Raw genomic sequence first — 17,258 nt, forward strand, 5'->3', positions numbered from 1 at the left:
CTTTTCCACATCCTTCCTGTAATGAGGCAACCAGAACTGAGCACAGTACTCCAAGTGGGGTCTAACGAGGGTCTTATATAGCTGCATCATTATCCCCGGACTCCTGAACTCAATCCCTCGATTGATAAAGGCCAGCACACCATACGCCTTCTTAACCACCTCCTCCACCTGCGGGGCCGATTTTAGAGTCCTATGGACCCGGACCCCAAGGTCCTTCTGATCCTCTACCGTACTCAGAGTCTTTCCCTTTATATTGTACTCCTTCATCCCATTCGACCTGCCAAAATGGACCACGACGCATTTATCTGGGTTGAAGTCCATCTGCCACTTCTCCGCCCAGTATTGCATCCTATCTATGTCCCTCTGTAACTTCTGACATCCCTCCAGACTATCCACAACCCCACCAACCTTCGTGTCGTCGGCAAACTTACCAACCCATCCCTCCGCTTCCTCATCCAGGTCATCCAGATAGTGTGACATGAACCCAAGATGGCGGTTGGGGCCGTCCTCATGTGTGTGGAACTTGACTATCAGTCTCTGCTCAGTGACTCTGCGCTGGCGTGTGTGGTGAAGGCAGCCTTGGAGAACGCTTCCCCGAAGACTCACATTCCAACCATTATTGTGTAAATTGAGTTAGTGTCTCTGTCGGCCCTGTTTGTGAACACATCTCCCACTCCCCTGATCAAGGAGCAGTGCTCCGAAAGCTCGTGGCTTGTGCTGCCAAATAGACCTGTTGACCTTTAACCTGGTGCTGTGGCCCCGCCCACCATCTCTCACCGTCACAATGCCCGGCTGATTGACGGCAGCTCCGGACCAATAGGAGGAGAAGGGGGCGGGACTGGATTACCGAGCAGGAGGGGCTGGTCCTCCAACCAAACGGAATGAATGAGAGGCGGGGCTGGGAGTGGAGCATGCGCAGTGTGCGGGATAGCGATGGGTGATTTGATGTGCAGTCAGTCAGTGAAATAGCGGCTCGGGGGGGGAGCGATGGATCCGGCGGGTGGGCGGAGACGATTCATAACCAGGTTTGTGTAAAGCGGAAACTCAGAGAATGAAATCGCCGGTTCCCCGTTTGGACCCAGCGGGAGCCCAGTATTGTTCCCCGTTTCTACCCCGAGTTCACCGCCGCCCTGTTTCCAGCGGGGCTGTGCGCCTGCGCCGCCGCCATCTTTGTGAGGGGCAATGTGAAGTGAGCGTATGCCCAGTGCCATGTTTGTGAGGGGCAATGTCAGGAGAGCGCATGCCCAGTGCCATCTTGGTCTGGGTTTGACCAAAGGGCAGAGGTTAAAGGTGAGAGTGTTTCAGAGGGGATGTGGGGACAATGTTGAGGGGGGCTGAAGAAGGGGCTTGCAGCTCCGAAAGCTTGTGTGGCTTTTGCTACCAAATAAACCTGTTGGACTTTAACCTGGTGTTGTTAAACTTCTTACTGTGTTTTCCCCAGTCCAACGCCGGCATCTCCACATCATGACAGAATGTTGAGCAGACTGTGTTGCAAATCTGGAACTCGCTGCCTGAGTGGCTGCTAGAGGCAGGGACTCTCTGATTGAAGAAGCTTCTGGACAAACACATCAATACACAAGGTATCGTCGCTGATAGTCCAAGTACATTGATTGGACTCAATTGGTATTGAGGGGGCGAGTTGTGGGGGAAGTGGGGCAAGGGGGAGGGGTTGAAGGGTGCGAGAGGTTGTGGGGAGGGGATGAGGGGTTGTGGGGGGGGGGGTTGAAGGGTGTGAGAGGTTGTGGGGAGGGGGTGAGGGGTTGCGGGGGGCAAGGGGTGAGGGGTGGTGGGGGAAGGTAAGTTTGCTGATGACACAAAGGTTGGTGGATTTGTGGATAGCGATGAGGACCATCAGAGGATACAGCAGGATATCGATCAGTCCAAGACTTGGGCAGAGAGGTGGCAGATGGAGTTTCGTACGGACAAATGTGAAGTAATGCATTTTGGAAGGTCTAACACAGATAGGAAACTTACAGTAAATGGCAGAACCCTTCAGAGTATTGATAGGCAGAGGGATCTGGGTTTACAGGTACACAGGTCACTGAAAGTGGCAATGCAGCTGGAGAAGGTAGTCAAGAAGGCATACGGCATGCTTGCCTTCATCGGCCGGGACATTGAGTTTAAAAATTGGAAAGTCGTGTTGCAGCTTTATAGAAGCTTAGTTAGACCGCACTTGGAATATAGTGTTCAATTCTGGTCGCCACACTGCCAGAAGGATGTGGAGGCTTTGGAGAGGGAATAGAAAAGATTTAACAGGATGTGGTCTGGTCTGGAAATCAGCCTCCCACCATTCATTTGTTTATTTCTATGATTCAGGAATCCCAGTGGGTTGTGGCTGAGGCTTCTTTCCAAAGAGTGGGAGCTGAGAACTGAGATCACACTGGAGACTCTGTGTCTTTTTTCACTGCACCGCCCCCCCCCCCCTTGCTTTGCTTTGCTTTGCTTTCAATCAATTTCTTGTGTTCCCTCGCACTCTTTCCTGTCCCCATCACTCTCTTCACTATCACTCCCTCGCACTCTCAATTTCTCTCTCCACACCTTCATTCTCCCCCTGCTTCACTCATGCCCTTCAGAGACGGAAATCTGCCGTCCTTACCTGGTCTGGTCTACATGCCAATCCAGAGCCACAGCAACATGTCTGACTCTAAACTGTCCTCCCAAATTGCATAGCAAGCCATTTTGTTCAAGGGCACAGTGGGTTAACTCTGCTGCCTCACAGTGGCACGGTGACACAGTGGGTTAACACTGCTGCCTCACGGTGGCACAGTGGGTTAACACTGCTGCCTCACAGTGACACGGGTGACACAGTGGGTTAACACTGCTGCCTCACGGTGGCACAGTGGGTTAACACTGCTGCCTCACAGTGACACGGGTGACACAGTGGGTTAACACTGCTGCCTCACAGTGACACGTTGACACAGTGGGTGAACACTGCTGCCTCACAGTGACACGGTGACACAGTGGGTTAACACTGCTGCCTCACAGTGACACGGTGACACAGTGGGTTAACACTGCTGCCTTACAGTGACACGGTGACACAGTGGTTAACACTGCTGCCTCACAGTGACACGGTGACACAGTGGGTTAACACTGCTGTCTCACAGCGACACAGTGGGTTAACACTGCTGCCTCACAGTGACACGGTGACACAGTGGGTTAACACTGCTCCCTCACAGTGACACAGTGGGTTAACACTGCTGCCTCACAGCGACACGGTAACACAGTGGGTTAACACTGCTCCCTCACAGTGACACAGTGGGTTAACACTGCTGCCTCACAGTGACACGGTGACACAGTGGGTTAACACTGCTGTCTCACAGTGACACGGTGACGCAGTGGGTTAACACTGCTGCCTCACAGCGACACGGTGACACAGTGGGTTGACACGGTGACACAGTGGGTTAACACTGCTGCCTCACAGTGACACGGTGACACAGTGGGTTAACACTGCTGCCTCACAGCGACACGGTGACACAGAGGGTTAACACTGCTGTCTCACAGCGACACGGTGACACAGTGGGTTAACACTGCTGCCTCACAGTGACACGGTGACACAGTGGGTTAACAGTGCTGTCTCACAGTGACACGGTGACACAGTGGGTTAACACTGCTGCCTCACAGTGACACGGTGACACAGTGGGTTAACACTGCTGTCTCACAGTGACACGGTGACACAGTGGGTTAACAGTGCTGCCTCACAGTGACACGGTGACACAGTGGGTTAACACTGCTGCCTCACAGTGACACGGTGACACAGTGGGTTAACACTGCTCCCTCACAGTGACACAGTGACACAGTGGGTTGACACTGCTGTCTCACAGTGACACGGTGACACAGTGGTTAACACTGCTGCCTCACAGTGACACGGTGACACAGTGGGATAACACTGCTGTCTCACAGTGACACGGTGACGCAGTGGGTTAACACTGCTGTCTCACAGCGACACGGTGACACAGTGGGTTGACACGGTGACACAGTGGGTTAACACTGCTGCCTCACAGTGACACGGTGACACAGTGGGTTAACACTGCTGCCTCACAGCGACACGGTGACACAGTGGGTTAACACTGCTGTCTCACAGCGACACGGTGACACAGTGGGTTAACACTGCTGCCTCACAGTGACACGGTGACACAGTGGGTTAACACTGCTGTCTCACAGTGACACGGTGACACAGTGGGTTACCACTGCTGCCTCACAGTGACACGGTGACACAGTGGGTTAACACTGCTGTCTCACAGTGACACGGTGACACAGTGGGTTAACAGTGCTGCCTCACAGTGACACGGTGACACAGTGGGTTAACACTGCTGCCTCACAGTGACACGGTGACACAGTGGGTTAACACTGCTGCCTAACAGTGACACGGTGACACAGTGGGTTAACACTGCTGTCTCACAGTGACACGGTGGCACAGTGAGTTAACACTGCTCCCTCACAGTGACACAGTGACACAGTGCCTTGACACTGCAGTCTCACAGTGACACGGTGACACAGTGGTTAACACTGCTGCCTCACAGTGACACGTTGACACAGTGGGTTAACACTGCTGTCTCACAGTGACACGGTGGCACAGTGGGTTAACACTGCTCCCTCACAGTGACACAGTGACACAGTAGGTTGACACTGCAGTCTCACGGTGACACGGTGACACAGTGGTTAACACTGCTGCCTCACAGTGACACGTTGACACAGTGGGTTAACACTGCTGTCTCACAGTGACACGGTGACGCAGTGGGTTAACACTGCTGCCTCACAGCGACACGGTGACACAGTGGGTTGACACGGTGACACAGTGGGTTAACACTGCTGCCTCACAGTGACACGGTGACACAGTGGGTTAACACTGCTGCCTCACAGCGACACGGTGACACAGTGGGTTAACACTGCTGTCTGACAGCGACACGGTGACACAGTGGGTTAACACTGCTGCCTCACAGTGACACGGTGACACAGTGGGTTAACACTGCTGTCTCACAGTGACACGGTGACACAGTGGGTTAACACTGCTGCCTCACAGTGACACGGTGACACAGTGGGTTAACACTGCTGTCTCACAGTGACACGGTGACACAGTGGGTTAACACTGCTGCCTCACAGCGACACGGTGACACAGTGGGTTGACACGGTGACACAGTGGGTTAACACTGCTGCCTCACAGAGACACGGTGACACAGTGGGTTAACACTGCTGCCTCACAGCGACACGGTGACACAGTGGGTTAACACTGCTGTCTCACAGCGACACGGTGACACAGTGGGTTAACACTGCTGCCTCACAGTGACACGGTGACACAGTGGGTTAACACTGCTGTCTCACAGTGACACGGTGACGCAGTGGGTTAACACTGCTGCCTCACAGCGACACGGTGACACAGTGGGTTGACACGGTGACACAGTGGGTTAACACTGCTGCCTCACAGTGACACGGTGACACAGTGGGTTAACACTGCTGCCTCACAGCGACACGGTGACACAGTGGGTTAACACTGCTGTCTCACAGCGACACGGTGACACAGTGGGTTAACATTGCTGCCTCACAGTGACACGGTGACACAGTGGGTTAACAGTGCTGCCTCACAGTGACACGGTGACACAGTGGGTTAACACTGCTGCCTCACAGTGACACGGTGACACAGTGGGTTAACACTGCTGTCTCACAGTGACACGGTGACACAGTGGGTTAACAGTGCAGCCTCACAGTGACACGGTGACACAGTGGGTTAACACTGCTGCCTCACAGTGACACGGTGACACAGTGGGTTAACACTGCTCCCTCACAGTGACACAGTGACACACTGGGTTGACACTGCTGTCTCACAGTGACACGGTGACACAGTGGTTAACACTGCTGCCTCACAGTGACACGGTGACACAGTGGGATAACACTGCTGTCTCACAGTGACACGGTGACGCAGTGGGTTAACACTGCTGCCTCACAGCGACACGGTGACACAGTGGGTTGACACGGTGACACAGTGGGTTAACACTGCTGCCTCACAGTGACACGGTGACACAGTGGGTTAACACTGCTGCCTCACAGCGACACGGTGACACAGTGGGTTAACACTGCTGTCTCACAGCGACACGGTGACACAGTGGGTTAACACTGCTGCCTCACAGTGACACGGTGACACAGTGGGTTAACACTGCTGTCTCACAGTGACACGGTGACACAGTGGGTTAACACTGCTGCCTCACAGTGACACGGTGACACAGTGGGTAAACACTGCTGTCTCACAGTGACACGGTGACACAGTGGGTTAACAGTGCTGCCTCACAGTGACACGGTGACACAGTGGGTTAACACTGCTGCCTCACAGTGACACGGTGACACAGTGGGTTAACACTGCTGCCTAACAGTGACACGGTGACACAGTGGGTTAACACTGCTGTCTCACAGTGACACGGTGGCACAGTGGGTTAACACTGCTCCCTCACAGTGACACAGTGACACAGTGGGTTGACGCTGCAGTCTCACAGTGACACGGTGACACAGTGGTTAACACTGCTGCCTCACAGTGACACGTTGACACAGTGGGTTAACACTGCTGTCTCACAGTGACACGGTGGCACAGTGGGTTAACACTGCTCCCTCACAGTGACACAGTGACACAGTGGGTTGACACTGCAGTCTCACAGTGACACGGTGACACAGTGGTTAACACTGCTGCCTCACAGTGACACGTTGACACAGTGGGTTAACACTGCTGTCTCACAGTGACACGGTGACGCAGTGGGTTAACACTGCTGCCTCACAGCGACACGGTGACACAGTGGGTTGACACGGTGACACAGTGGGTTAACACTGCTGCCTCACAGTGACACGGTGACACAGTGGGTTAACACTGCTGCCTCACAGCGACACGGTGACACAGTGGGTTAACACTGCTGTCTGACAGCGACACGGTGACACAGTGGGTTAACACTGCTGCCTCACAGTGACACGGTGACACAGTCGGTTAACACTGCTGTCTCACAGTGACACGGTGACACAGTGGGTTAACACTGCTGCCTCACAGTGACACGGTGACACAGTGGGTTAACACTGCTGTCTCACAGTGACACGGTGACACAGTGGGTTAACACTGCTGCCTCACAGCGACACGGTGACACAGTGGGTTGACACGGTGACACAGTGGTTTAACACTGCTGCCTCACAGAGACACGGTGACACAGTGGGTTAACACTGCTGCCTCACAGCGACACGGTGACACAGTGGGTTAACACTGCTGTCTCACAGCGACACGGTGACACAGTGGGTTAACACTGCTGCCTCACAGTGACACGGTGACACAGTGGGTTAACACTGCTGCCTCACAGCGACACGGTGACACAGTGGGTTGACACGGTGACACAGTGGGTTAACACTGCTGCCTCACAGTGACACGGTGACACAGTGGGTTAACACTGCTGCCTCACAGCGACACGGTGACACAGTGGGTTAACACTGCTGTCTCACAGCGACACGGTGACACAGTGGGTTAACACTGCTATCTCACAGTGACACGGTGACACAGTGGGTTAACACTGCTGCCTCACAGTGACACGGTGACACAGTGGGTTAACACTGCTGTCTCACAGTGACACGGTGACACAGTGGGTTAACACTGCTGCCTCACAGTGACACGGTGACACAGTGGGTTAACACTGCTGCCTCACAGTGACACGGTGACACAGTGGGTTAACACTGCTGCCTAACAGTGACACGGTGACACAGTGGGTTAACACTGCTGTCTCACAGTGACACGGTGGCACAGTGGGTTAACACTGCTCCCTCACAGTGACACAGTGACACAGTGGGTTGACACTGCTGTCTCACAGTGACACGGTGACACAGTGGTTAACACTGCTGCCTCACAGTGACACGGTGACACAGTGGGTTAACACTGCTGCCTCACAGTGACACGCTGACAGAGTGGTTAACACTGCTGTCTCACAGTGACACGGTGACACAGTGGGTTAACAATGCTGCCTCAAAGTGACACGGTTGCACAGTGGGTTAACACTGCTGCCTCACAGTGACACGGTGGCACAGTGGGTTGACACTGCTGCCTCACAGTGACAGGGTAGCACAATGGGTTAACACTGCTGCCTCACAGCGACATGGTGACACTGTGGTTTATCACTGCTGCCTCACAGCGACACGGTGACACAGTGGGTGAACACTGCTCCCTCATCATGACACGCTGACACAATGGGTTAACACTGCTCCCTCACAGTGACACGGTGGCACAGTGGGTTAACACTGCTGCCTCACAGTGACACAGTGGGTTAGCACTGCTGCCTCACGGTGACACAGTGGGTTAACACTGCTGCCTCACAGTGACACGGTGACACAGTGGGTTAACACTGCTGCCTCACAGCGACACGGTGACACAGTGGGTTGACACGGTGACACAGTGGGTTAACACTGCTGCCTCACAGTGACACGGTGACACAGTGGGTTATCACTGCTGCCTCACAGCGACACGGTGACACAGTAGGTGAACACTGCTCCCTCATCATGACACGCTGACACAATGGGTTAACACTGCTGCCTCACAGTGACACGGTGGCACAGTGGGTTAACACTGCTGCCTCACAGTGACACAGTGGGTTATCACTGCTGCCTCACGGTGACACAGTGGGTTAACACTGCTGCCTCACAGTGACACGGTGACACAGTGGTTTAACACTGCTGCCTCACAGTGACACGGTGACACAGTGGGTTAACACTGCTGTCTCACAGTGACACGGTGGCACAGTGGGTTAATACTGCTGCCTTACAGCGACACGGTGACACAGTGGGTTAACACTGCTGCCTCACAGTGACACGGTGGCACAGTGTGTTAACACTGCTCCCTCATCATGACATGGTGACACAGTGGGTTAACACTGCTGTCTCACAGTGACACGGTGACACAGTGGGTTAACACTGCTGCCTCACAGTGACACGGTGACACAGTGGGTTAACACTGCTGTCTCACAGTGACACGGTGACACAGTGGGTTAACAGTGCTGCCTCACAGTGACACGGTGACACAGTGGGTTAACACTGCTGCCTCACAGTGACACGGTGACACAGTGGGTTAACACTGCTGCCTAACAGTGACACGGTGACACAGTGGGTTAACACTGCTGTCTCACAGTGACACGGTGGCACAGTGGGTTAACACTGCTCCCTCACAGTGACACAGTGACACAGTGGGTTGACACTGCTGTCTCACAGTGACACGGTGACACAGTGGTTAACACTGCTGCCTCACAGTGACACGTTGACACAGTGGGTTAACACTGCTGTCTCACAGTGACACGGTGACGCAGTGGGTTAACACTGCTGCCTCACAGCGACACGGTGACACAGTGGGTTGACACGGTGACACAGTGGGTTAACACTGCTGCCTCACAGTGACACGGTGACACAGTGGGTTAACACTGCTGTCTCACAGCGACACGGTGACACAGTGGGTTAACACTGCTGCCTCACAGTGACACGTTGACACAGTGGGTTAACACTGCTGTCTCACAGTGACACGGTGACACAGTGGGTTAACACTGCTGCCTCACAGTGACACGGTGACACAGTGGGTTAACACTGCTGTCTCACAGTGACACGGTGACACAGTGGGTTAACACTGCTGCCTCACAGCGACACGGTAACACAGTGGGTTGACACGGTGACACAGTGGGTTAACACTGCTGCCTCACAGAGACACGGTGACACAGTGGGTTAACACTGCTGCCTCACAGCGACACGGTGACACAGTGGGTTAACACTGCTGTCTCACAGCGACACGGTGACAAAGTGGGTTAACACTGCTGCCTCACAGTGACACGGTGACACAGTGGGTTAACACTGCTGCCTCACAGCGACACGGTGACACAGTGGGTTGACACGGTGACACAGTGGGTTAACACTGCTGCCTCACAGTGACACGGTGACACAGTGGGTTAACACTGCTGCCTCACAGCGACACGGTGACACAGTGGGTTAACACTGCTGTCTCACAGCGACACGGTGACACAGTGGGTTAACACTGCTGTCTCACAGTGACACGGTGACACAGTGGGTTAACACTGCTGCCTCACAGTGACACGGTGACATAGTGGGTTAACACTGCTGTCTCACAGTGACACGGTGACACAGTGGGTTAACACTGCTGCCTCACAGTGACACGGTGACACAGTGGGTTAACACTGCTGCCTCACAGTGACACGGTGACACAGTGGGTTAACACTGCTGCCTAACAGTGACACGGTGACACAGTGGGTTAACACTGCTGTCTCACAGTGACACGGTGGCACAGTGGGTTAACACTGCTCCCTCACAGTGACACAGTGACACAGTGGGTTGACACTGCTGTCTCACAGTGACACGGTGACACAGTGGTTAACACTGCTACCTCACAGTGACACGGTGACACAGTGGGTTAACACTGCTGCCTCACAGTGACACGCTGACACAGTGGTTAACACTGCTGTCTCACAGTGACACGGTGACACAGTGGGTTAACACTGCTGCCTCACAGTGACACGGTTGCACAGTGGGTTAACACTGCTGCCTCACAGTGACACGGTGGCACAGTAGGTTGACACTGCTGCCTCACAGTGACAGGGTTGCACAGTGGGTTAACACTGCTGCCTCACAGCGACATGGTGACACAGTGGGTTATCACTGCTGCCTCACAGTGACACGGTGACACAGTGGGTGAACACTGCTCCCTCATCATGACACGCTGACACAATGGGTTAACACTGCTGCCTCACAGTGACACGGTGGCACAGTGGGTTAACACTGCTGCCTCACAGTGACACAGTGGGTTAACACTGCTGCCTCACGGTGACACAGTGGGTTAACACTGCTGCCTCACAGTGACACGGTGACACAGTGGTTGAACACTGCTGCCTCACAGTGACACGGTGACACAGTGGGTTAACACTGCTGTCTCACAGTGACACGGTGACACAGTGGGTTAACACTGCTGCCTCTCAGTGACACGGTGACACAGTGGGTTAACACTGCTGTCTCACATTGACACGGTGGCACAGTGGGTTAATACTGCTGCCTCACAGCGACACGGTGACACAGTGGGTTAACACTGCTGCCTCACAGTGACACGGTGGCACAGTGTGTTAACACTGCTCCCTCATCATGACATGGTGACACAGTGGGTTAACACTGCTGCCTCACAGTGACACGGTGACAGTGCGTTAACACTGCTGTCTGACAGCGACACGGTGACACAGTGGGTTAACACTGCTGTCTCACAGTGACACGGTGGCACAGTGGGTTAACACTGCTGCCTCACAGCGCCAGTGTATTGCGTTCGATTCTCGGCTTTGGTCACTGTCTGTGTGGAGTTTTCACGTTCTCTCCGTGTCTGCAGGGGTTTCCTCCGGGTGCAGCGTATAATGTGACCTCAGTATTGTAATTTTGGGATTCTGCAATCACCCTGCGTACACAAAGATCACCAAAATCGTGGGATTTTAAAAATTCAGCTTTCTCACAGTGGATCTTTCTCTCTCTCAGTTTCTGCAGGATTGCTGTAATGTCGAAAATGACAGCAGGCATATAAATTGGAAATATTTTATTTTTGAGTAAATGTTTACAGACATCGACACACCGAGAGAATGAGGCAGAGAGAAAGATAATGTGACAGACAGAGATAGAATAAGACTGGGAGAGAGACTGAGACTGACAGAGAATCAGACTGAGAGAGAGACTGAGACTGACAGAGAATCAGACCGAGAGAGCGTGGGAAAAAGAGACTGAGACACGATCCCAACACGACCCTCAGAATTAAAATGGAGGGTGTGTCCCTCATTGAAGCCCCGTCCCACTAACAGCCTCAGTTTAACCCACCACACCCAGCTGTTTCCACATCCGCCTCGTTTCTCCTCTCCCTCTCTCTCTCTCTCCACCTGTTTCTGCTGCATTTGTTGTCATGTTGGAATCTGTGAAGAAACCACATTTCCACCACTGTTTTCACAATCTCTCTCTCTGTCACCTTTCCTTCATTTCCTTCAATCACAAAGATACATAAAGGGACGCAGAGAGAGCGAGAGAGCGAGTAAAACCCTCAAGAACATCCCAAAAGACGGATTAAAGAGGCTGCTACAGTTTTTATTGAATCATTCATCCCATCCAATTTAGCACAGACACTGTTTGGGGATGAAGCAAATGGAGGAGGCTTCCTGAGGGCCCTGTGAGATTAGGGCTTGAATTGAGGCCTAGTCACAGAGGCTGCATTAAACCTTGGGGCAAAGAGCTGGATTCGCTCCACTCCAGTGAAACACAACAATACTGAAAGCTGGAGTGACAGAGGCAGTGACATTAAACCCCTGTCCTGACCCCCTGCCCCTGGCCATTCTCCAATTCACACCACCCCATCTAAAAACACAATCCGGACTCTGGAATTGGGAACAAGCCATTTCCAAGGCCGGGGAATTTTAATTTCATCCCTCCCTCCTCCTTCCCAAGTGTTTTACAGTCACTGAGCCAGTTCCATTTCAAATTTGCGTGTTTACAAGTTGGAGTTCGGGAAAGGCAGCTGGCTATTGATGCACAGCCAGATCCCATGGGCAATAATTTGACGATATCCGGATGGGACAAAGGGGAGAAATGTAATTCTCCCAGCTTCATGCCTGGTGTAATCCTCCGACCCAGACACTGAACGCCACGTATATTCCGAGTCTGAATGGACAACAACTCAGTCACAGAAAGAGATAAACTCCCCTCTTTAAACTGGGAACAAGCTGTGTCCATTCCTTGGGGAGACTTTTTAAAATCAGCCTCCCAACATTTATTTATTTGTTTATTTACTTGTTTAATTCTGTAAATCAGGAATCCCAGAGGGCTGTGACTGAGACTTTTCTCCAGAGACAGGGAGCTGGGCACTGAATCCATAACTCCACAGGTCCTTAAAGGTGGCAGCACAGGTGGAGAAGGTAGTGAATACGGCATATGGCATGCTTGCCTTTATTGGACGGGGCATAGATTATAAAAGTTGGGGTCTGATGTTGCGGTTCTATAGAACGTTGGCTAGGCCACATTTGGAATACTGCGTCCAGTTCTGGTCGCCACACTACCAGAAGGACGTGGAGGCTTTGGACAGAGTACAGAGGAGGTTTACCAGGATGTTGCCTGGGATGGAGGGTATTAGCTATGAGGAGAGATTGAGTAAACTGGGGTTGTTCTCCCTGGAAAGACGGATGTTGAGGGGCGACCTAATAGAAGTTTTCAAAATTATGAAGGGCATAGATAGGGTGAACAGGTGGAAACATTTTCCCAGGTCAGAAATGACAAACACAAGGGGTCACAAGTTCAGGTAAGGGGAGCAAGGTTCCAGACAGATATGCGGGGGATGTATTTTACACAGAGGGTGGTGGGGGCCTGGAATGTTCTACCAAGCAAGTTGGTTGAGGCAGACACGCTAGGATCATTTAAGACTTATCTAGACAGCCACATGAACAGCACCCCGTGCTGTACCTGTCCTCGGAGTGTTTGATGGGGATAGTGTAGAGGGATCTTTATTCTGTATCTAATCCCGGGCTGTATCTGTCCTGGGAGTGTTTGATGGGGACAGCGTAGAGGGAGCTTTACTCTGTATCGAACCCCGTGCTGTATCTGTCCTGGGAGTGTTTTTTGGGGACAGTGTCGAGGGAGCTTTACTCTGTATCTAGCCCCGTGCTGTATCTGTCCTGGGAGTGTTTGATGCGGACAGTGTCGAGGGAGCTTTACTCTGTATCTAACCCCGAGCTGCACCTGTCCTGGGTGTGTTTGATGGGAACAGTGTGGAGGGAGCTTACTCTGTATCTAATCCCGTGCTGCACCTGTCCTGAGTGTGTTTGATGGGGACAGTGTACAGCGAGATTTACTCTGTATCTAATTCCGTGCTGTACCTGTCCTGGGATTGTTTGATGGGGATAGTGTAGAGGGAGCTTTACTCTGTATCTAACCCCGTGCTGTACCTGTCCTGAGTGTGTTTGGTGGGGACAGTTTAGAGGCAGCTTTACTCTGTATCTAACCCCGTGCTGTACCTGTCCTGGGAGTGTTTGAAGGGGACAGCGTAGAGGGAGCTTTACTCTGTATCTAACCCCGTGCTTTACCTGTCCTCGGAGTGTTTGATGGGGATAGTGTAGAGGGATCTTTATTCTGTATCTAATCCCAGGCTGTATCTGTCCTGGGAGTGTTTGATGGGGACAGCGTAGAGGGAGCTTTACTCTGTATCGAACCCCGTGCTGTACCTCTCCTGGGAGTGCTTTTTGGGGACAGTGTCGAGGGAGTTTTACTCTGTGTCTAACTCCATGCTGTATCAATCCTGGGAATGTTTGATGTGGGAAAGTGTAGAGGGAGCTTTACTCTGTATCTAACCCCGTGCTGTAACTGTCCTGGGTGTCTTTGATGGGGACAGTGTCGAGGGAGCTTTACTCTGTATCTAACCCCGTGCTGTATCTGACCTGGGAGTGTTTGATGCGGACAGTGTCGAGGGAGCTTTACTCTGTATCTAACCCCGTGCTGCACCTGTCCTGAGTGTGTTTGATGGGGACACTGTAGAGGGAGCTTTACTCTGTATCTAACCCTGTGCTGCACCTGTCCTGAGTCTGTTTGATGGGGACAGTGTACAGCGAGCTTTACTCTGTATCTAATTCCGTGCTGCACCTGTCCTGGGAGTGTTTCATGGGGACAGTGTAGAGGGAGCTTTACTCTGTATCTAACCCCTTGTTGTACCTGTCCTGGGATTGTTTGATGGGGACAGTGTCGAGGGGGCTTTACTCTGTATCTAACCCCGTGCTGTATCTGTCCTGGGAGTGTTTGTTGCGGACAGTGTCGAGGGAGCTTTACTCTGTGTCTAACCCTGTGCTGCACCTGTCCTGAGTGTGTTTGATGGGGACAGTGTACAGCGAGCTTTACCCTGTATCTAATCCCGTGCTGCACCTGTCCTGGGAGTGTTTCATGGGGACAGTGTAGATGGAGCTTTACTCTGTATCTAACCCCTTTTTGTACCTGTCCTGGGATTGTTTGATGGGGACGGTGTAGAGGGAGCTTTACTCTGTATCTAACCCCGTGCTTTACCTGTCCTGAGTGTGTTTGGTGGGGACAGTGTCGAGGGAGCTTTTCTCTGTATCTAAACCCGTGCTGTATCTGTCCTGGGAGTGTTTGATGGGGACGGTGTACAGCAAGCTTTACTCTGTATCTAATCCCGTGCTGTATCTGTCGCAGGAGTGCTTGATGGTGACAGTGCAGAGGGAGCTTTACTCTGTATCTAACCCCGTGCTGCACCTGTGCTGAGTGTGTTTGATGGGGACAGTGTACAGCGAACGTTACTCTGTATCTAATCCCGTGCTGCACCTGTCCTGGAAGTGTTTCATGGGGACAGTGTAGAGGGAGCTTCTCTCTGTATCTAACCCCGTGCTGTATCTGTCCTCGGTGTGTTTGATGGGGACAGTGTAGAGGGAGCTTTCCTCTGTATCTAACCCCGTTCTGCACCTGTCCTGAGTGTGTTTGATGGGGACAGTGTCGAGGGAGCTTTACTCTGTATCAACCCCCGTGCTGTATCTGTCCTGTGAGCGTTTGATGGGGACAGTGAAGAGGGAGGTTTTCTCTGCATCAAAACACTTGATGAATCCACTCTTCGATCGCTTCAATGTGGGAACAAAGGGGGATCTAATTTTATCCAGTCATTGGATAGAGCTCTTGGGGCTAAAGTGGGATCAGGATGTTGAATTTGATGATCAGCCATGATCATAATGAATGTTGGAGCAGGCTGGAAGGGCCGAATGGCCTCCTCCTGCTTCTAGTTTGTGTGTTTATAAATGATGAAAAGGCAGTAGCAGTGGGAGTTCAATATGTGTGGATATTTCACAGCTGGATTCACACAATACACACAGCAATGTCGCTGATATTTTGGAAATGCTGCAAATGTTGTCAAACACAATACGCAGGGCACCTTAATGTTGCAATGTTACCCCCAAACTGTCATCCCACAGGGTCAACATTTCTGTACAATGTGAGTGAATCGTAAGTTAATATAGTTCAGTTTCAATGTTAAAAATAACCAGTCACTTTTCTGTGGCTGCTTTGGGAATGTCAGTGGAATGTAGTTCACAGTAAAGTGTGAACAATTGTATTGGGGAATAATTGGAAGCAGTTTCCATCGAGAGCTTCCTGCATTCTGGAAATGTGTGTGATCTATTCAGAGATTGGAAATGATGGATGAATAAAGATACAGTTCTTTGTTACTGACATTAGATTGTGACCCTTGAAGTTTCACCAGTTCCATGTGCTGAGAGAAAGGAATGATTAAGCAACATCCAGCATTCAAATTCTTCAGAGAAGTTTAAAAGGCAGCGAAAGGCTGAATACACAAACTCTGAGACAGACAGACACAACTGTATCCACAGCTTAAACTTCATGTTTGAATCTGCAGAGATGAGATCATGGTTGGAATAAACAAGAGTCCACACTGGGATGCTGAGCAATTTGAGTTCTGTTTTTCCTAAAAGTCAACCTAAAAATCTGCAATTAAAAATTCCTTGGACAGAGCAGAGGGGATTTTACTCTGTGTGTTGTGTTTGGGTTGGAAGTGTTTTCTGAGCAGGGTGGTACAATGGCACAGTGGTTGGCACTGCTGCCTCACAGCGTCAGGAACACGGGTTCAATTCCAGCCTCGGGTGACTGTCTGTTTTGAGTTTGCACATTCTCCCCATGTCTGCGTGGGTTTCCTCCGAGTGCCCCGGTTTCCTCCCACACTCCAAAGATATGCGGGCTATTTTGATTGGCTATGCTAACTTGCCCCTTAGTGTCCAGGGATGTGTAGGTGAGAGGAATTAGCTCTGGTAAATGCATGGGGTTATGCGGATAGATGCTCTCTCGGAGAGTCAGTACAGACCCGATAGGCTGAATGGTCTCCTTCTGCACTGTGGTGATTGTATGGTTTTTGTGTCGATGAAGATTTACTCTGAAACACTGAGATTGAGGTTAAGGAGTGATTTAATGAAACCCTTCAAAATAATAAGCGAAATGGAGAGGGTTAATAAAGAAGAAAGCTAAAAGCAAAATACTGCAGATGCAGGAATCATGGGTGGCACAGAGGTTAGCACTGCTGCCTCAGAGCGCCAGGGACCAGGGTCGATTCCAGGATTGGGTCACTGTCTGTGCAGAGTCTGTACATTCTCCCCGTGTCTGCGTGGGTTTCCTCCGGCTGCTCCACTTTCTTCCCACAGTCTGAAAGACACGATGGTTAGGGTGCATTGGCCATGCTAAATTCTCCCTCA

At 51.8% G+C, this 17,258-nt stretch overlaps 1 pseudogene; it reads left to right on the forward strand.

The window, feature by feature from the left end:
- The window catches only part of LOC144482127 (SWI/SNF-related matrix-associated actin-dependent regulator of chromatin subfamily A member 5-like), a 56,425-nt pseudogene extending 55,232 nt beyond the window's left edge, over window positions 1–1,193 (forward strand).
- The last annotated feature ends 16,065 nt before the right edge of the window (window positions 1,194–17,258 follow it).

The sequence above is a fragment of the Mustelus asterias genome, assembly GCF_964213995.1.
Source record: "Mustelus asterias chromosome 26 unlocalized genomic scaffold, sMusAst1.hap1.1 SUPER_26_unloc_20, whole genome shotgun sequence".
In the NCBI taxonomy this organism is placed as follows: domain Eukaryota; kingdom Metazoa; phylum Chordata; class Chondrichthyes; order Carcharhiniformes; family Triakidae; genus Mustelus; species Mustelus asterias.